The sequence below is a fragment of the Python bivittatus genome, unplaced genomic scaffold (assembly GCF_059951505.1).
Source record: "Python bivittatus isolate LINGU-HERP-01145 unplaced genomic scaffold, Pbiv_v1 ctg000960_np1212, whole genome shotgun sequence".
Taxonomy (NCBI): Eukaryota; Metazoa; Chordata; class Lepidosauria; order Squamata; family Pythonidae; genus Python; species Python bivittatus.
The window spans coordinates 5,732,372-5,754,409 of record NW_028277124.1 but is presented as its reverse complement, the minus strand read 5'-3'; the positions used below and the strand labels follow the sequence as shown (position 1 = coordinate 5,754,409).

At 37.0% G+C, this 22,038-nt stretch overlaps 1 protein-coding gene across 1 annotated transcript in view; it reads left to right on the top strand.

Moving 5' to 3' along the window:
* Positions 1 to 22,038, top strand: part of SEMA5A (semaphorin 5A) — a 171,032-nt gene that overhangs the window by 44,644 nt on the left and 104,350 nt on the right. The window contains exon 2 of the mRNA XM_025166265.2: positions 3,542 to 3,618. The gene's annotated coding sequence lies outside the window, so the exon portion shown is untranslated. The remainder of the gene's footprint in view (positions 1 to 3,541; positions 3,619 to 22,038) is intronic.

Here is a 22,038-nt window from a genome sequence, read left to right as displayed (position 1 = left end):
CTTACTGTCAAAAGTATATAAGAATCTTAAAAACAGCAAATTGCTTAAAAGTGAGGCAGTCTGAATTCTGCTTTTGGACTATACATATAACCCAAAATTCACAAAGCCCTTAATGCAGAATATTCAGTTCTCTCAAGCAACAGTGCACCTATTGAATGGATCCTGTGTTGACTTTAATTCAGACAGATTTTCATCTACCTAGAATGGATGGGTCTGAAGCTACTCCATTCCAAATGTGGGCATACTTTGGTCCCAATCTGTTTCTTGTGACATATCATGAATAATAGCACTGTGGCAGCCATCCCTCCATTCCCATCTTCCAAAATGTTGGTTGTTTATAATAGAGAGGTTGCCCCCAGGCATCCACAATAATTCTTTTTTGGATCTTGGTGTTCTCACAGGAAGAAAAGGGAGAGGATTGCATTCAGTGAGTTACAGGTTTGCTCTCAAATCAAAGGAGCCTTACAGTCAGACCACAATTGAATCTCCAACTTTAGAAGGTCAACAACCAACCTTTCAGAAACATCCATTGAAGGACCTGGTAAACCAGAATATATATAGATATTTTTAAGAATTAACCTTGCTGTATGATTATAAGAAATGTATTTAATTAAAAAAAAAAACTGAGACCAATTGTTTTGCAATGTAGGGAACATCAGTTCTGTATTCTGAATTTCTTATATTATTATCTGTATTCATTTTGATTACATTTTAAAAATAATCAATGAAACTTAATGATTGGTTTATTGTCTTAAAACTCTTCCTCAAATATATTCAAAACAGTATGGGTTTCTGAGGCAACCAGTGTATCTGTCTAAATGCTTTGCAGAAGAGATAATATCTGGCTCAGCAAAATTGTTGATCAGAGAAGACATCTAGATACATAACCTTAGCACTACCTGGCCTCAACATGGGAGGTTTTACTGGGCATCTCATAAACAACCATCATCTCTATTATATTCTATCCAAGGACTGTGATAAAGTTTTCTTGCCTGGTGTGGATGATTATTGGTAGTTGCCATTGTTAGCTCAAACGTTGTGGAAGTGCATAAAGATGAATGGCCATCTGTGCCTTGAATCATCCGTTTAAGACTTAGTGTAGAAAAGGATGCAAGCTGGTGCCTTGGCCTTCAACACCTGTCTCTCCCAGCCAAAATGGCCAATGGCAAGGGCTAGTGGGAAATACAGTCCACACATTTGGAAGATCCTGTATGCCTTTACTTGTGCTTAGGCTAATGTCCACACACTTCTGAAAATACTAATATTTAGCCATCCTGGCTCCAGGTGTAATCTTTGTAGGGCTTAAGGTTTTCTTGGTCTGGATTTTAGGAATCTTGCAGCTTTCTTATCCATCTTTAAAATATTGCAACATGAAAATTAAAAACAAGTTTGCTGAGTGTAAAAGTACATTAGTGCAAATTTTCTTTCTCTTACTTCCCTCTTCCTCTTCCATACATATATTAAAGGATCTACAAATGGTTATCCTTGCAATTAATTATAACCAGAGAGGGATAAACAGGAGCTTAATGGCAAAACAAAAGCTGAGTTTAGCAGCTGTGCCCATTCTATATTGATTTTGTAGTCCATGAGCTAAAGGCTCTCTTCAGAGAACTCAGCTGAACCATCTCAGTGGCAAGAGTGCTGATGGAAGACAGGGACATCAGGGCAGTTCCTTAGTTAATAATGAATGAGTTTCTGATAAAATCCACTCTCTCAGATGGCTTCTCAGGTGGGGGAAATTAGTGTTACAATGATCAAGACCATAAGTTATATCTGCAAAAAACCACTCAATGAGCATTTTCTTAAAAAAGTATATTTGGGCAGGTTTTAGTTGACTGCTTCCAGACTGCTTCATTAATAAAAGGGTACTTCTGGGATCCCACGAGCAGGCACATTTCTACCAGGTATGTCACGTAATGTGTCTGGGAAATTGTGGACAATCATAAAAGGGGCATGATATTGAGGTGGGAAACTCTTGTCAACAGTTTGTTTCTTTCTAAGAATAATTAGAAGCTCCTTGGGAGCAGGGGGCTAGTAGTGTTGTTAATATAAAACCCTGAAAAATTCTACATAGACTGATGGGAAAATATAAATAATATGTGAGCTGGGATATCTAAGTTTTAAATATTACTTTTAGTCCTAGAGTCCTAGGGCTGGCAAATGGCTTATAAACTAAAACAATGAATAAAGTATTATTGTAATGGCTCAGTTTTATCATTTTGGGGTAAGGGTCATTCACGATAACTTTATTTCAATTTCATCTTTTCCTTTTCCCTTTTAGCAAGAAGTATAAATGCTGGGCTCTCATGACATTATCATTTCCTTGTGGACATTTATTTACTGTGGCAGTTTCAGGTGTCTTTTGTTCTGGAGACTGATACATCTTTCTTATGTTTAAACATCTCAGTATTGTTGCTGGGAAAGTAAAAAACTTTCCTGTCTCTAGTGTATGCCATCATTGTTGATGTGATTACAGTGTGCAGTAAGCTTGTTTAAGGTTTCAAATGCTTAGTGGTTACTTTCTGTGACTAAAATGGAAATTGGGGGAATTTTTTTTTGCAAATTATTTTGTTTTCTGGCCTAGAAACTAGTTATTTATCTTTGCCTGAAATGTCTAGAAGACATACTTGTTTTCCCAGTGAAATAAAACAAAACAAAATATCCCTCCTACATTCTCAGATGCATTAAATGAATGTTTGCCTGGCCTTTGGCTCCTATTGAAATAAAAGTTGTGTGGATTTCATGGTTGCTGTGGATACAGGTAACTGCCTTTGGTTGAGGGGACACTTGTACAAAGCTGCCCTTGTCCTCCTAACAGATGCATGGACAAATAATTTCAAAAAAGAGGTGGAGTTATTTGTATAGCAGAAACTGGTTTTTCTACAGTCATGTAAATGCAGAGAATCAATTGTGCTTGCAAGGGCTAAAGGACATCTACATCACTGCTGGAACTGTGACTTTGAACACTAGCAGTTCTAAAGGCTGACTTCTAAGAAAATAATCATTTATTCTGTGCCATGGCTGGCTTCTTAGCAGGGTGCTATGGTTGAGCTGGAAACATTTAAAGGTGTGTGTATGTGTGTGTGTATACACATACATGGGAGCACTCTGATGTATTTCACCAGCTTGCCTTAGCTAGACTATTTAAAAGCCTCAATTTTTTGACATTAAAAGGGCAGCAAAGAGTTGTGTACAAGGCGCCTGAGAATACCAGACTGGCCAATAAATAAATATTTACTTATTCCCAAGGTGTTACAAAGAATTGTCCTCATATCCATCAAACGGGGTGTGTGTGGGAACTGGAAGAGCAGTGGTTCTTTGTTTTGGGGCCACTAAAGGGACACAGACTACTGATGAGGAAAGCTTGGGCTTTTCAAAATGTCCATGGATTGCAAGTCTTCAATTATAGATCTCAAGTTGATTTTATTCTTTAATGGAAATTGTCATTTCTGGAATGAATTCCTGGGGGTATAGTGAGTACAGCAGAAACACTTCTGTTCTGACATACTGGTGATGCATTTGTTTCATTTTGCCATGCTAGCTGAGAATTCTTCATGTCCAGCAGATCTGGAAGACAACAGGCTGGAGAAGTCGGCAATAATGCAAGCGCTGGCATTTGTAAGTACTGACGTGCTCATAAATACCCATGATCAGTAGCAATATGGTTTTTCAGATGCATTTCAAGGTGCCGCTTCTTTTATACAGATAGACAATTTCACATGTATTCTTTCTATCTAGATTCTTTATTAATCTGCAAAATCACAGTTGTAAAAACCATGCAGAATATTTGCATAAATAATATCACTTGAAAATAAATAGAACTATGTGATAGCCCCAAACCTGTAAAGTGACTTACTGTTTTCAAGCCATTCACCTGCTTTAGGTTGCAAAAGATTTTGTAACAGCTGCTGGCTGCTTTGGGGCATCATAATAAATCATAGTTTATTATAAGAGTTCCCGCCTACCATAACTACCATCCATAATTATGTGGCATGGCTGTGAGGAGAAGAGGAATTAAAAGTATTAAATTTGTGGAGTTTGGAGAATGAAGCAAGTTAGAATTAATCTAAAACAGATTAATTCTAACTTGCTTCATTCTCCAAACTCCACAAATTTTAATAGAGTGCAACAGATCAATGAAATGATAGCTTACAAAGATGATTTGTCTGAACGAACTATAGTTAAAATTAGCCAGTGCTTAAGAGTCAAAAGTGAAAGCATTTGATATTATTGCAGCCATGCTAGTAAGTAGTTTAGTGCTACAACTAATAGTAGTGCTCTAAGTATGGGGAAGATAGTTGGAAAAATGTCATGTTTGTTTTATAATTTGCATTTATAGGGTGAGCATATAAGCTACCCATAACTCTGCAATTGCAGGAGAAATGGAATGTCATGCTATTTTTTTGTGGTGTTGTATTGTTTTGAAATATTAACAATGTACATTGCTTGGCGTGAACAGCAAAGTCTTTTTCCAGTAGATTTCATTTAGTTGACTGTTTTTGTTGTTGCTAGTTTTGGAAAACATGTAGCTTGTTCGTGGAGACAAATGGAAAGTCGACATAAAAGTATTTTGAAGGAAAATGAAATATGGAAAAGGAAGAACCTTATTAGAATAGCTGGAGAATGTGTCATGTGCTACATTAGTGAGGAAGACATCATAGTACTAGGAAAAAACAATAGTGTGGGTTACTCCTTGATCAGAATTGAAAACATGGAATACTTATGCTTCCTATAAAACGGACTTACTTTAGGTAATACTTTAGAACATAGAAGAAATACTTGTGTCATATCTTATTAGATCTCAGATTCTACATAAGGGCAAAATAATTTTCAAGTAAGGATGGAACAATTAGTTACTTGACCAGAGTGCATTAAACTTGTATTAATCTATCTATGTCATCATGCTGTTTAAAATTTTGTGCTGTTTTCCAGTACTTTATTGCTTATTAATAGTCTTTCTATCAATATTCATTTTAGATAATGCTGCTCCAGTGTACTCTATTAATGGCTCATATGTTCATCTTAAAATCATATCTATACTTTATTGTAAAAATTATATTTTATTCTATGAGTTCATGCTCTACCTTTCTACTCATAGAAAACTCATTTCTGTGACTATGAGATTGAATAGGAAGGCTGAATAATAAATAAATAAATAAATAAATAATGAAGTGACATCATATAATACCACCCAGAACTTACTCATATTTCAATTTATTATATTTTTATATTTATTTAAAGTTTATATAACTTGCATACTTCTTCAGTTTTGTAAAAGAGGGTATCATTTTTGAATCCGTATGTGTATACTAATATATACAGGTAGTCCTTGTTTAGAGACTGCCTCATTTAGAAACTGTTAGCAGTTACAACAGTGATGAAAAAGTAACTTTATGACCAATCCTCACATTTATAACCTTCACAGGTCTCTAAAGCAAAGGAATGTGGAGGTAAGATCATAGCTAAGTTTCACTTAGCGACCACTTTGCTTAATTACCGAGTTGCTGGTCCCAGTTGTGGTTGCTAAATGAGGACTACCTATATTGTGGAGTGCATTGAACCAAGGAGTTCCTAATTATAGCATGATACATCATAAAGGCTAAGTAATGAGCTACAAATCATTCCTATAAGAAAAGGAAATATTGCAGCTTTACTAATGTTTTCAAAGAAATATCCATAGTAGAATCTTTTGGTACCTTAGAATTTTGATATGAGGTGTCCTGATTGTAGGTTGTGTCCATTTTATCAGATGAATGGAAAGTACTGTGAAAGGGATTTTACAGGTAGATACAATGGTAGAAAAATAAGGAAAGGGACCAGAACTTAGTAGACAGTAATCATAAATAATGCAAGGCTCTCTGGAGTTTATCTGAAACATCAATTATCATGTGTGTTTTTGGTTTTCAGACTATTTGTCTGATGAAGTAGACATGATCTACAAAAAAATATGTAAAAATAAATTGGCCAGCATTATAAATTTTAAAGGGTTTTAAAAACTATAGTACAAACAATGGCTGCAAAATGCTGACTTAAATGGGTGTCCTGAGAAATTATTTTAAAACCAACAAAAATAAGCTAACCAGTATACATACAACCAAACCTTTGTTGTAAGCATTCATTAAGTACAGCCTGGCAGTATAGCTTTGATGGCTCTACACATGTAGAACTAACTAGGTAGTATAAACGTGGAATTCCATTTGGGATGAGGGTGAGGACTGTTGAATATTTCCTGTGGCACCATTCCACCATTATTTCTAGAGAATCAATAGAATAATTATATGGTTTTACTGGTATATGTCTCTTTTAGACATACTTGGAGGAAAAAAAAAGCCAAATAGCAGGCAGTACAGGAGGAGGTTTAATTGGGCCATGCAGACCAGTGAAATGGCTCTTAAATTTTCTAATACACCTAAGAGGATTTTACTTTAATTAAGAACTAGCCTTTGGCAGTAAGAAATGAAATGATTTGGTCTATTCAGAGTTTGAAATACTCCAAGGAATTTTATCTACTTAAATTAGACCAACACTTTAAACAATTCTAGCAAGAAATGCTTGGTGCAAAAAAAAAAAAAAAAAAGTCAAATGTATAAGATAACAGAAAGAAGTTGAAAGTTTTTCCATCTAAAGAAGAAATCTTAGTTATGATATCAAAATGCTATAAAAAGTTAGAGGCTATGTTCACACATCATGCTATACCATAATTTGCTTTAACCATAGCTTATAATTGATTATGTGCCATCAAGTTGGTGTTGACTCTTAGCAACCACATAAATACATTCTCTCCATGACAATCTGACCCTACCCTGGTCCTCCAGGTCTTCCAAAAGTGCACTCATTGCCACTGTAATTGAATCCGTCCACCTTGCTGCTGATCATCTTCTTGTTCTCTTTCCTTCCACCTTTCCCAGCATTAGAGCCTTCTCTAGAGAGCTAGGTCTTTGCATAATGTGTTCAAAGTAGGATAATTTGAGCCTGGTCATTTGTGGCTTGAGTGAGAACTCTGGGTTGATTTGTTCAATGATCCATTTGTTTACTTGCTTGGCTGTCCACAGTATTTTCAGGAGTCTTCTCCATACCAAAGTTCAAAAGTATCAATATTCTTCCTAGCCTGCTTTTTGAAAGTCCAACTCTCACTTCCGATAGAGCGTCACAGGGAATACAATTGCTTACACTATTCTGATCTTTGTAGGTGTAAACACATCATGGCATCTGAAAATCATTTCCAAGGCCTTCATGGCTGCTGTACCAAGTACAGTCTGTGGTGTATTTCTTGACTGCTTGTTCCCTTACTGTTGATGGTTGATCCTAAAAAGTAGAAGTTATCTACCACTTCAGTATCTTCACTGTCAGTTCTAAGGCTGGTTGTTGTACCTGTTGTCATTAGTTTGGTCTTCTTTATATTTAATTTTAGTCCCATTTTTTCACTGTGCTCCTTGACTTTTATCATTTTTTTAGGTAAACCAAACATAAACCAGTGGCTGTATTCACCTGATGTGGCAAGTCAGGCTCATTTGTTATTGACCACTCTTTCCCATGAACAAATGTGGTTTAGAAACAACTTTCTCTGGCTTGTTTAGGACTTACTGCATCATCCCCCAGGGACTTCCTACTGAGAATGTCTCCATAAACAAACTTCATACCGTGGAGACACTTTCTCACTCCCACAGATGCACTGCATTCACATCTTATATAAGGCTTAAACAAGATGCTAACAGCTGTTTACAAGCTCTGTAGCTTGGAGGGGTAGAGTCATCAGACAGGTGAATTTGCCAGTAATGAACAGGCCTAGTTTTTAGTATCTTCAAAGAATGAGCTTTGCAGAGAAGTAAAGTAAACATGGCTGGCTTAGCTAATTTTTAATTGGTTTTTCCTGCTTTTTCCAAACTCCTCTGCCATGGACCTCTGTGGGTTGGTGGTTAGAGGAGGCTTGGGCCAGGTCCCAACCCAAATATAAAATAGACAGTAGCATTCAAGTTATGTTTCAGAAATACATACAGCAGCATAGTTTCAGTTTCTCATTGGTTTTATGCCTTTTGCATAACAATGTATAGCTCATTGGACCATTGAACCTGGTGGATAGTGGTAGATGACAACAGCAGTTAGCAGGTTTTTCCAACCCAAGAGACTAAAGAGAATTTGGGATTTCAGAGGCAGTATTCTAAGAAATGTCTTTAATCTATATAGTGCTGGCCTTACAAGGTGGTCCAGACAGGAAGCACGCCCAGATGAACTAATTCTACTTTATTGTAAGGTTACATTAACAGAATCTTGCAAGTCTGAAAGTACGCTTCTCCCCCGCCAGCTTTACAGCCCAAGAAACTAGGGAGGATCCCTTCCAAGAAGTTTGCCATGCCCACATTCCTTCTTCGCGCTAAGCTGCCTCTTAAGCAGCTATCTCTGGCTGTGGCTCTTCCCCGTCTCTCAGTGTCATTCCCACATACCACTACAGGTAGTGGGTTGTAGAATTAAAAGTGTACATACTACTAGCTATAGGAGACAGATGTTAGTAGTTGCTTACTAAAGAAGTATTTCAATCTTTAACAGAACTACCTAACCTTTTGGGGCATAGACACATAGGAAATTCTGAGTACTTGCTACCAGCAATCTCACAAAATAGCTGTCATAGTATATGCAGTCACAAAACTCCTTTTTACCAGAAGGCACACTATTGAAATTGCTCCTCACCATTCTCTTTAGCCCTGTGTATATCAGCTTCCCATAGTCAGTTTTTCCAAACAAAAGTGTTAGCCCTATCATTCTGGGGCTGCAGCCCGGTATCATTTTATTTTCCAAGGATGCCTTCAAGATGTTGCCTGAAGCTGACTCTCTGCTTGGCAGCATGCTAGCTTCATTTAAAAATAAAATAAAAAGGTTAGTTAAAAATATAAAATTAGATGGGATAAGGAACCTGCTGGGTTTCAAAGGAGGTATTACTGGGTACATTATTGCCTATGGAGATTACATTGGTTACCCAGGTTTACCCATGACTAGACCTGGATAAGCAGTGTGAAGTAGAGCCAACAGGTGCAACCCCAAAACATCTGGAGCACCACTTGAAGATCATCGGCATTGACAAAATCACCATTGGTCAATTGCAAAAGGCAGCTTTACTTGGAACAGCTTGCATCCTGCGATGACACCTTTAACATCATCAAACAACAACATCTGCCTATCCCAGGTCCTTGGGAAGGACTCAATAGGTGGATAAAAATGCCAAATACAGGCTAAACATCTGGCTGACTGTACAACCAACAACAACGACAACATAATAAAAATAAGATGAGGATGAGGATGTGAGGATTATTTTCAGTAGGTTTTTTTTTCTTTTGTTGGTATCATTCTAATATGTTTAAGTATAGTCTCCTTTCTACCAACAGTAAGGAAGAGGGCACATAGGAAGGACATATACAGAGCTCTGAGCCAGACTGCCATCAAAATACTGTTTCTATGGTGAATATTGTTGCATGCAATTTCTGGTATTATTTCAAATGCTAAATGGAGTTACTGTGTCCTTCAGACTCCCCTTTCTTCTTTCTGCTCTATTTTTCAAAGAGAAATGAAGCCTAGATCCTGTACAGAGGGTAGAAATGTTTGTCATTAGGAAATTTCATTATGAGTTTGGCACACCTGAGTTGGCTGTTCATATATTCAGGGTCCAACCTGTCTGCTGCCTTGTTGTGCTCACATATCCTCTGGGACAGTGTTGATTTGGTGGGTTCTCTCTGCATGTCTGCTGACGACTTGGTCTGTTCTGTTCTGGGTTGGCATTTGATTGCTAGGTAAGCAAATGCATTGGGAAACAAGAGCCAAGAATGCATTTCAAACAGATCTCAAGGATTCCTTTTTAAGGGAATCAGACTAGCCTAGACGTCCACTCCATATTACAAGTTCCTACAGCTGGTTTTTGTTGGAGGGATGGGAAAACAAGCAACGTGCAACCGCAGGTTACACATAGTTTCAACTGAAGAGATTGTTTTCAGTTCATTGTTTATAGACTCACTGAAGCAGAAAAGGACTATTTTGATCTACATGGTAAAACCAAACCCATCTAATACTGATTTGAGTTTCTACCTCATTAGGCCTCTAGAGTTTAACCACAGGGACTTACTTGTGGTCTTTGTTTTGGGGTTGTTTTTCCACTTGGTGGAATCATCTTGGTGTTTAGGTTTCTGCTTGTTCTTTTTCTCTCAGTGGGGAAAACATCTAGAAAGTTATTCTTCTCCCTGTAAATCAACTTTGGGGAGAAATAAATTGGCAGGGAGACAGAGTTACTTTGCCCTGCATGGTCTCACCAATCAAGACTGCAGCTTTGGAGCTGGTTGTTTTGCTTTTAAAAACAAAATTGGCCATAGATTTGGAGACCCGTTCAGATTTGGAGGAATGGTTCCTTCTGGATTGTTCATATTTTCAGTCTAGCTGTCAGCCCCACTCAGTAGACCAGACCAGGAAACCAAGCCCACTAAACTACTTTAGGGCTAAAACTACTTTAGTTGAGATTGGCTTATAATGACAGAATCTCCCAGGTCGGATTGTGCTGTACCTCTTCTCCCTCCTTATACTCCAGTGAATCAGGGAGGTTTCCGCTTGAGCTGCTTCTGAATATTATCTTGTTTCCCGGGACTTAAAAAAATGTTTCAGGTAACAGTTCCTGCATATCTCTGTCAAGGTCATCTTCCTTACAGCCTCCCCCAGCAGTCCTCCAGAAGTTTTGAAAGTGAAGGCTGACACATCCAGCAAGCGTCAGATTTGAGAAGGCTGTTTTAGCCTCCCACAATCACTTCAGTTTCTTAAAAAATAGCCAATCAAAATGACTAGTAGCTAGTAAAAGCAAGGTCTTCTTGTAATTAGCATTTTAATAGTGGAGGAAGGTGTTGGAGATTAATGAGAATATTTAAAAGTGGCACTAAATTGGTTGAACTGCTTTTCCATTTCTTCCAGTGCTGCGTGTAGGCTAACACTCACATTGGAATTAACTGCCTTCTTATTTCTTCATAATTGCTCATATTACACTTTGGGGTGACACTAAAGATATTAAAATATAAATAACCAATTTCCATTTGCTGAGCAAAGTTCCTGTTCCCTACCATCCCATCCATGTTCCTGGGTTGACATTTGTTTTGGAAATTATGCTCGTGCCTCTCAAAAATGGGAAGAGAATCCATCTCTCTTCTTGCGTTATTTTCCTCGTTATTTTTCTTGAAGGCATCAAATGAATGTAGGAGTACACTTAGGGCATATTCACAGTATACCCTTCAGTTGTTCCTGCCCTATGCTTATGCCAGCTTGACCGTAAGCCAACTTTAAGAGATTCTTTTAAGACACTTTGGCAACATTCAGTTTGAACAAGACAGCAGGCTGCTGTGTCTCCCCATTGGACAATTCCTCGGCTGCGGTAACCTCCAACCTTTCTGTTCTAGGAGAGCAACACCCAGTTGCTTTTCTTCCTATGGGTGGGTCTTAGTGGACATACTGTGTGTGTGTGTTACAAAGTTAAATGACATTTTTATATACAAAGATAAGCATTAAATGCATGTATAGTACATGCAGTACATGCAGATTTTAAAATAAAAATATCTTTCTTGCCACCCTGTTGGTCTTTAATGTCTTCTGAAGCTCACTTTCATAATAGTCTTGCAATAAGACAGCGGTTATAATTTATTTATTTTTATTTATTATTAAATTTGTATGCCGCCCATCTCCCCCCAACGGGTGACTCTGGGCGGCCCACAGTTAAAATCAGAAACCCTATCAACAATTAAAAATCCTCCATAAATAGTTAAAATAAATTAATCCATTAAAAATCAAATATAGACAACAAACCCTGTACATAAATACTAAAAACATTCAAGATGACCAGGGGGGGGCAAGGTCAATCACCCCACAAGCCACCTCCACTGGTGTGAGCCCCCATCTGGCCCCCAGGCCTTCTGGCACAGCCAGGATTTCACCCCTTTCCTGAAGGCCATGAGAGTGGGGGCACACTGGACCTTGGGAGGCAGATTGTTCCATAGGGCGGGGTCCACAGCATAAAAGACCCTCTGCCTAGACCCCACCAATTGAAATTCCTTGACTGGTGGGGTCTGCAACACGCCCCTTCTGCTGGACTGAGTGGGGTGGGCTGAAGTAACTGGGGCAAGACGGCTCCTCAGATAACCTGGTTCTGTGCCATGAAGGGTTTTAAAGGTGATGATAAACACCTTGAATTGGACCTGGAAGCAGACTGGCAACCAGTGCAGCTCACGTAACAGTGGTGTTATACATGCCCTCCTAGGGACATTCAGAACTGTCCATGCCGCTGCATTCTGCACCAGCTGTAGCTTCTGGATACTCTTCAAGGGTAGCCCCATGTAGAGTGCGTTACCATAATCCAACCGGGAGGTGACCAGGGCATGAGTGACCATGCAGAGGGCCTCCTGATTGAGGAAGGGGCATAACTGCTGAATGACATATAATGCCTGGAGATTGTTTTTGTGATGGGTGAGTTCTGAGTGCTGGGCAATGTTGTCTGTTCCTTTCATCCAAAAACAGTTGTTGGCCTGTATAGGTGAGGAGGCAACTGGCAGTGCAGATAAGCCCTTATTTAATTGGCAAGCAGTGAAGTGAGAGCATCATATAGAAAAATACTGAAATCTATCATGATAAAAAAATAAATACAAACTAAAAAAAAAAAAAGAAAAAATTGAAAAAATCGAAAGTACAGAAAAGAAAAAGAAAATAGAAAAAAATAGAAAAGAAAAAATAAGAATATAGTAAAGAAAAAGAAAAGAAATATATAAAGAAATGACTTCCCCCTTCATCACAAGTATAAACAATTTTAGTAACTTATCACATTCTCTTAAATTACAACAAATGAACTCTTCTTCCCATATCCCATCTCTTATCTATAAACAAATCTTTAAAAGTCTTGCCATTTCAGTCCTGATCAGCAAAAGTCCATTAAGCATTGCCAGAGATCTTATTTTAACCTTGATCAAATAAACCAACTTTATATTACTTCCTTTTACTTTTAACAATCTTGATCTTTAGTCACTTCAAATAATGTCTTAAAACTTGATTTCTTTTCATTTTTTCTGTCTCCTCTCACAAAATTATTTAAAGTTTTAACAAGCCTCTTTTGTAAATCCAATATAGGAAGATTATCCATGTCACTCTCTTGGTTTGTTATTAGTATATCCCTTTTAATCATTAAGACATCATTTCTTTTGTATGTTCAGCATAGCATCTTTTTCCATATCATTCTTGTAGCTTGTCATTTTTAAATCCACTTTCAGATCAGTCTGTCTTGTCTGATAAAAGTTATTCCTCATCCATAACATCTTTTAAACATGGTCTTTTTATAATGGCAGACACTCTTAAAATTAACTTCTGGGTCCATTGTTCAAAAATATCCTTCAATATGTCCAATATTAAAATAGTTTGCTCCATTCTGTATTAGTCAAGTTTAAGTGTTCTTCTCCTTTCATTATAATATTTAGTTCCTTCTAGTTCCCTCTAGTGTCCAACTTTCAAAGTCCCATCTTATTGTTTTTTTTAAAAAAATTCAAAACAAAAGCATTTTCCCACAGGGAGGATTCTTTATAATTAATTCCAAAATCTTGTTTCAGATTTATCTGGACACTTAGTCCGTTTGTAAATTTCTAAAATCAAAGTTTCAATCACTCTTTTGTTGTTTATTCCAAATTTTTTTTTTTAGGTTCTTAAACTTGTAGTTAAGACTTCTTTCACTAAGGACTGAAGGAAACTCACCCAGTGCTACCTAAAGGTTCCTAATAGCTGAAAAGCAATTAACAAGCAATTTCCAAAAGTGATTAGAAAAGGAAATATGTGAACCCAGTGTCCTTAAAGGCACTGACCATGGGTTGAGCAAGATAGCTATTCCCTTGTTTCTCAGAGCTCTGAACCCACTGGAGACCACTGTCTTGTGGTTTCCTCGCAAGGAGCAGCTGTCTGGAGCATTTGTGGGTGATCTCCTTCCATAGTCTTCAGAGCCCCAAGATGGTGCTACCAAAATTCACCAGCAAACTGCATATAGGCTTTCTGATTTTCTGTGTAAAATTAAGTAAAATAGGTGTGTTCAGTTTCTAACCTTAATGATAGGATATATTTGTTTAAAAAATTGAAAAGGGGAACCTCCAGGAAAGCTATCGCATTATTGCCCCATTTGTTGGGGTCCTTGGCTATTGGAAAAAGAATTTGAATAAAGTGCAGGATCCAATTGCAAAAGGATTAACTATCCCTGATTGTGAGCCAGAGATTTGCCTTTTTCACAGAAAATGAGAATTGGAAGAGACATTGCGAATCATCTAGTTTAATCCCTGTGTAATGCAGGATGCTAACCAGACCTACAGATGATTATCCAGCTTCTGCTTAAACTCCTCCAGTAAAAGAAGGCCCTTCATCTTTTCAGGCAGTTTGTTCTATAGCCACCAGTTTTCACTGTTAAAATGTTTTTATTAATATGTAGCATAAAAACTGCTTCTTTGTTATTTCCACCCATGGGTATTAGCTGTGCCCTCTGGAACAACTCTGTTCTGCTTTTGTGTAACTGCCTTGCAGTTATTTAAGGATTATTATCATATCTCCCTCTTAAATAATTTTTTCCCAGGCTAAGCTTACTCAGCTCTGTCAGGTTTTTTTTCATATTACTTAGTTTCCACACCCTCTGTCTTAGTTGATATTTTCTGGGTATATGGTTCAGTTTGCCAACATCTTTTTTAAACTATGGTGCCAGGATCTGAATACATATTCTAACTACAACCTGGCTAAGGCAAAATAGTGCATGCCATATTCAGGGGTACTGCTATAACTAAATAGTAACCAAATAGTAGTTACAAAACCTGATGGATAAGAGAGCTTTAGATCAGCAAAAATAATCATGACACGTTACTGTATCTAATAGACACTAAACTGAATGTGATGCACCCAACTTATGTTGTGAACGGTAGCACTAACTTAATATGGATTTGCGTATAGTAATTTGTTCCATAAACTCCTTTTGAAATGATCTCACATGATAGTTGATGAGTGGGTTCGTCAGGATGCACATTTTCCTAAGCCTTGGTTTCTTTGCTGAATAACCCACAGCATGCTATAGACCATGGTTTACAAATTAAAGTGGTTGAGTTCATGCAAAATGTTAAGTCAAAGCTACATCTACTGTGCTATACCTTAGCAGAGAAGTTCTCACACTGTGGGTCAAAGCTCCACTCAGCAGGTTACCAACAGCTTAAAGGGAGATCACAATTTTTAAAAACCTGATCAGTCTTGCATAGGTAAAACTTGCTTCAGGCTTTGCTCTTTATTTTGCCTGTGCAGGCCTGCAGCAGACAATCGTGGTACTGTATTGCAGAGTTTAGGAAGCCCTGGGATACGTAGATTAAAATTTAATTATTAAAATGAAGTGGTATCTTTATTTCTTGCCCAGCTGTAACCCCTATGGAACCACTAGTTTTATACATGGGGCTACAAAAATTCATTTAATCGTGTTGTATGATGTCAGGCCACTATTTAGGGAAATGTGTTTCTGCTGTCCTGACATTGGTTGTCTGTGGTCAGAAGCTTGTAATTCTAGACTAAAGGAGAGATGTATATGTCTCCTGCCCAAATTTGGGGAAGCCAGTTTTCCTCAAATTATAAGCTAGGAAGGGATGGCACTGTCAAACCCACTAGGTAGCTCAGACCAGGAAATCAACTCCACAGGAAGTGGAGCTACCTTTATTGAGATTGGCTATAATAACAGAATTTCCCAACTCAGATTGTACTGGATCTCTTCCTACTTCTTATACTGCTGTGAATTAGAGAGGTGTCTGCCTGAGCCACTTCCAAATACTACCTCGCTTTTCAGGGCTTAAAAATGTTTCAGCCCCCTTTGCCTAGGTAAGTGGTTCTTGCATATTTCCATCAAGACCATCTTCCTTGCTCCCTATAGGCACTATTCATGTTGCTTTTGGATCTGTTCTCTCTCTCTCTTTTCTTTTCCTCCCCAAAAAGGTTCTGAGTGAAGCTTACCTGATCAGAGTTTGGGCAAAACTTGAATGGCCTTATAGGTAGAGCCAATACATGGGATTTTCTTGCATTCTTTTGAAGCTCAATGAGAACTGCTTCCATGTCCTCTCTTGGATGAAAGCTCAGGATTAACACTTGGGAACATTAAAATGCCCTAGGTATGTGTGTGTGTGTGTTTTTAGCACTTGTGGAAGCAGGGTCACATCAGTAATCAAAAGTTTAGCAAGTGGCATAATTGTTTCAACAAACATCTCTTAATCATTTATGCCAGTAAAAGAACATATTTAGGTGTGAGCTAAACAAAAGCTCTCTCTCTACTTGGCAGGACATTAACACCTTTCTCATAATAAAATTTACATGTTCTTCAGAACTTGATAATTCAGAAGAAAATACCTTCAGATTAGCATGACTAAACTGGAATGTTACTTTTTTCTTAATCAGCTAACTTCAGAAATATTTTTTTAAAGAAACTCTTCCTAATTAAAATATGCTTATATTTAGAATAACAAATACTGTAGTTAACTGATGGTGGATTGATTTTTCTCTCCTGTCCTCCTTCTGGCTTTGTCATGTCAGCATTTTCCAGATTGGGAACACCCTAGAAAATTTTCACATGTTAATGTGTTCAAACACCAACTGCTGCTTCTGCCTCTGTTATTTCAGAGAGTGACTGTCTTGCATGTTTGTGCAGCCCTTCTATTTTAAGTGCCGTATACCACACTGGAAACATACCCTCCAATTTCTCAGCCTTTGAACTTTTAAAATTGATGCTGAATTGCTGAGGGTACCACCAGTACAATACAAGGGTTGGTTTTATTTCTCTAATCAGTCTGTACAATTATGGTAGCTCTTGTTAAAGTACAGGTTTAGTGTTCCCTCAGAGGCAAACAATGGAAAAAGAATTCAACCAGTGTTGATACCAATAGCTCAGTGCTGTAATACATTCCTTCTCTTTTTCAAAATACATTTGCAAGATTAAGTTCAGGCTGTGTTAATTAGATAGCAGCTCTGGTTCAGTTCAGACTTTATATCAAAACATAGATGACACTTAAAAACCAGAGTTTGGTTCAGCTTCCAAATGTACAACAGGCTTAGTTTGGCTTAAAGCTATTCTCTGTTTCCATTTCCGATCCAGTTCCTACTCAGCTGGATTGCTTCCAAGAGATAGCAGCTATGAAAAGCACTCATAACAACTATGATTGGTCTGTATCACACCACAGGCACCCATCAAACTATAGTTGTTGTTTTTTTTTAACCACACCTCAAGATAATCTTTTAAGTGAGCCCTTGATTCTACCTCCTTCCCACAAAAGGTCATATTAGTGTATATAATATTTGCCCAATGTTATTATCATGGTATAAACAAAACTTGGATTGTGTTATGTATCATGGTTTAAGGGAAGCCCTTAAATTGGAAAGCCAAGCAATATAATGCCAAGTCAACTACTTAGCTGTGATTAGGAGAGGGATTAACTCAAAGGAGGGGAAGAGCAGTGGGAAACAGTATTTGACTCATCTCTTCGTTCATTCATTTACTTGCTGAGCTTGTAGGCCACTCCAGTTGTGAATGACTCTGAAGAGTGTTTTTTCTAATTTTCATAAATTGTGTTAAAAACCATCCAATGAAAACAAATCAGGGATATTATACAACCTGCATATAACACTGCCAACATTCATCAGTGTAACCAAAAATAAAAAAAAATACTCTATTAGCAGAGGGAAAAAGACCACAGCATTCCAGTCCTCAAAGCCTAGTGGAATAACTACGTTTTAACTGCCTTCCTAAGAACCAGGAAGGGGAACACATTCTATCTCTTTTTTAGATACATTTGAAAAGAAGGGGCCATCTGGATATGTGGGGGAATGCTCTTCTAGAAGAGGGGCAAAGATTGAGGGAGACTCATGATTTCTCATTCCAGCTGAGGGCATCAGTATTTTGACAATTAAATGTTGGAGTAATATTTGCTTCTTCTATCACTTCTGAATTTTAAGCAGACCTTTCTCTACCTATATTTGTAGGGCAAGATTGGCAAAGCTCTTTAATTTAAAAAAAAAATCTAAAATTTGTGAAACCAAAATGTTTAAAATCTTGCAAGATGAAATGTGAGGGCAAAATCCCAAAAGCAGCAATATAGTTGTTTCACTTTAAATGCACAATCAATGTAATTGCTTTTTTTTAAAAGAAAAATACATTTTATAGGGGAAAAAAACCAAGCCTAAATGTGATTAATTGGTGAGTTCTTTATGCTAGTTTAGTGTTCCTGGGTTGAAACACAACAGAACTGTAGTGTATTTAAAAGAAATATTTTATACTTTTTTTTTTAATGCTGCAGAGGAAAAGATTCTTGATGCTCTGGGTCCCTAATCAATCATAGGTTACATCTTGGTAATGGGCTTGGCCCTAGATGGTCCTTTAATAAGACTATAGAAGTCCTTTGAGACCTATTAAGGAATATTGGAAGGGGTTGGAGTAGAGAACAATCCACTTCTTTTATGAGCTTGCTCGGAGGAGGTTGTCAAAATGGGCAGGAGGAGTGGTGAAATTTATGGACCATCCATTGACGCAAATGATATTAGCGTGTTGAATGTCACTATACTTTATGGTACTAAACAGGTTGCAGTCTATACTGCTTTTTCACAGTCGACTGTATGAATGATGAAACTGAAGAACCTAGCATTTTCCTTCTATTTTTATTCTTTTGAAAATAGAACATTTAAACCACAGATGTCCAAACTTTGATTGGTATTAGTTCACTCCAACTTTTTTCAAAGGAGAAAATTGGATAAATCTTTCCAACTTAAATCTTGTTTGTATTTGGCTGCATCTCATATATATACATTGGAAGCTTTTGGTTAAATAATTTTAAGAGGGAGCATTAATTTATTTATAACAAATTTGTATGCTGTCCAATTCCAAATAGCTCAGTGTAGCTTACAGACATATAATACTAAAGCCATACAGTCATCAGCATATGCAACATAATATTCTAAAAGCCCTAGTATTTATTTTAACAAATTTGTAAATATACTTTCTTTTGTGAAGGAGACAGAGATATGGGATTTAAAAAGCCCTCTTCAATCCAGCATATTGAATCATTTATGGTCACTATCTCTGTATTGGGCAAGATGTTGATGTCTTGAGTTCAGGAATATCAAGTGTTTCTATTTGTTTCAACCTGTTCTATCCCAAGCTTGAGACTGAAAACAATGGCGTCAGCCTGTTGATGAGAACTAGGCAGTGGGAGTGTGTCTTTTTCTGTTTGAGCTCTTAGCAGCTTTTGATACTATTAAATATAGTATTCTTTGGGGTCAGATGGACAGTATGATGGTTTGGCTGTTTTTTATTGTGTTGTCACTCTTTCCTAAAGAGTAGATTCAAAGTAGACTTTATTTCCTGAGCTTTAACCTAATACATCCTCACCTCCCCCCACCCTACCATTTCTTTTAACATCTTCATGAAACTACCAGAAACTACCATGTCCAGGGTTATTAAACTCAATGTCTACAGCATAGTGATGATAACTCAGCACCTTTTATCCTTCTACCTCACTCTAAGGAGGGATGGAGTATTTGTTTCTGAGTGCAGTAATTATACAGAATAATAGATCAAAACAACTAGAAATGCCTTTTAAGAGAATAGTTGATTCCAGGATGAGTCTGTAACCTGTCTTAGATGGGTTTGGATTGTTCACCTCTTAAAAAAAATAAATCAGGTTTGCCATCTTACTGTTTTGAGAATGTTTTAATTATGTATTTCTGTACTTGTTAGTCATCCTGTGTAGTTCAGTTTTGAGAAAGAAAGATGAGGGGCAAATGCTTTTATAAATAAAAGTACCACATAAAATTATTGTAGTAACAAAACTCCAGAGCTATCCATTTAAATGAATGAATTGAATTACAACCCATGCATTAATGGATTATAATTTTTTAGAAATGTAGCTTTGACCTATTTCTCAATAGATTAGCAAAATTATGCATGATGAGTGGTTAATTAAGTTGTATGGTCAACCTTTGCTAACTACTGCATTTTTCCATCTACCATCAATACAATCCAGAGACAAAAAAAGGAAATAAGAAAGCTTTTAGAAATTCATTTGTATTATTACTGTTGAATGTTTCTTGTGTTGTGAATCATCTCTGCACATTAAGAATGATATTTTATCATTCTCATCATCAGTTGTAGAACATGGATGGTTTTACAGTTGATTCATAATCAGATGGAGATGTTATTAAAATAATATGAAATTAAATAAATAACTATTCAACTGCTTTGTTTTGATTTATTTGTTTATAACTTGATCTTCCAAATTAATAGTTGGTAATTTGCCTGAGGCTCTTCATTCAGTTTTCATAACATGAGCTATAAGCTCTGTGATAGTTCTTATATGAAAATTCATTTCAGCTGCAGAGAATAATAGCAGGGAAAACAGCAGGAGTGGTAAAGAAGATACATAGCAGAGGGAAAGAGTTACGTAGATGTTTTGGGTAAGTGGGCTTATACTTCATTTTTATCCATTCGAGGAAATTCATTATGAGGTAGTTCAAATATTTTTAAAATAATCAAATAAGAAACCAGTCTTTGTAAACTCCACATTCTGAATTTTTTCAGTGACTGTAAGACATAACTCTGCGTTATTAGGAATCCTTCTTATTCAGAGGTCCACAAATTTCAGCTGGGTAACTAGCCAAGCATTGTTTTTCCTTGAGATACTTCCTTATCAGTTCTCTGATGACTGAAAAGAGGACTAAGATCACAGTTGAACATAATATAGATTTTGGAGCAGTCCAAAGCAGCCTCTGTCTTGGTCCTTTCAAATTTCCCCAGTGGCTGGTGATGTAAGAGCCATTTGTGCCAGATTGGAAGGAAAGGCTACTGAGGGGCACATAATATCTCAATGTATATACAGCAATGGGCTCAGCAATCAGCAAAAATCATTTTGTGGTTGCCAGTGCTGGCTGGCTAACTGTGGTTGTAAACCCCATGTTTTTATTTGTCTAGGGTTGTTGTTTGACCAAAATATTTTCTCCTATTTTTAATGTCGTAAGTTAATCAAGTACATAATAGTTTTTTACACATATTTTTATTTACCTGTGAGAGGTTAACAAAGTGTTATATGAAGTCTAAACTCTATTTACCTTTGTAAATGCTGTTTATAACTTTGCCAACAGTTAACCTATGAAATATTATTGCTTTCAAATTATTTATGCAGTGAATCACTTCATGTTAATTAAATTCTGAATCAATCCGAGTTCTGAGATGGCTAAATATTCATTAAAGCATTTGCAAAAAAAAAAGTAATGTTCCAGATTATTTGCCTGTGATGCTATCAGAGAGATGCTGTAATGGCCTTTAGTATGCCTTTCTTTATGCACAACTCCATTTATAGTTCTGTACTGGTGCAGCATCAGATGATAGCTGAATATTTGACAATCCTGTCAACTCACATGAGAATTCATACATAAGAATGACTTAAAATAATATTTTTTCAGCAAATGGACGGTGGATTGGCTTCTTTAAGCTTTGTACATTTTTCTGAGGCAGTAGCTTTAAAGTGATTGTGCCTAATGAAGAATATCTTTACATCTTGTGTAAGAGTCTGGGAAATGTTCTTAATACCTGTTCAGTTTTAGAAGATGCTGGCCAGACCTGGTGAATCTCATTATAGTTCTTTCTAAACTAGGGAATAATTGAATAAGCGTTCTCACAACTGTACATTGTAAAAGATTGTGTTACTCAGAAAAGTATATCTACCAGAACTTTTAACAAACTTCCAGCTAACTCCAGGGTTCTCTGAAGCACAGGTCAAAAGCCATAGGTCATAGCAATTGCCATTACTAGGAAGCTAAGCAAAATAAAATATGTTGAATCATTTCCTACGAAGAGTTAACAACGAGCATTGCTGTGGTGCAAATGGTAGAATTCTCTAATAGATCTCATTTATTCTTATATTCCCCTTGGGCAATCTTTATAAACTGGATGACAACAATGCTGGGTATCTAACAGAGATATATAAAATGAAATTCTGCCATAGA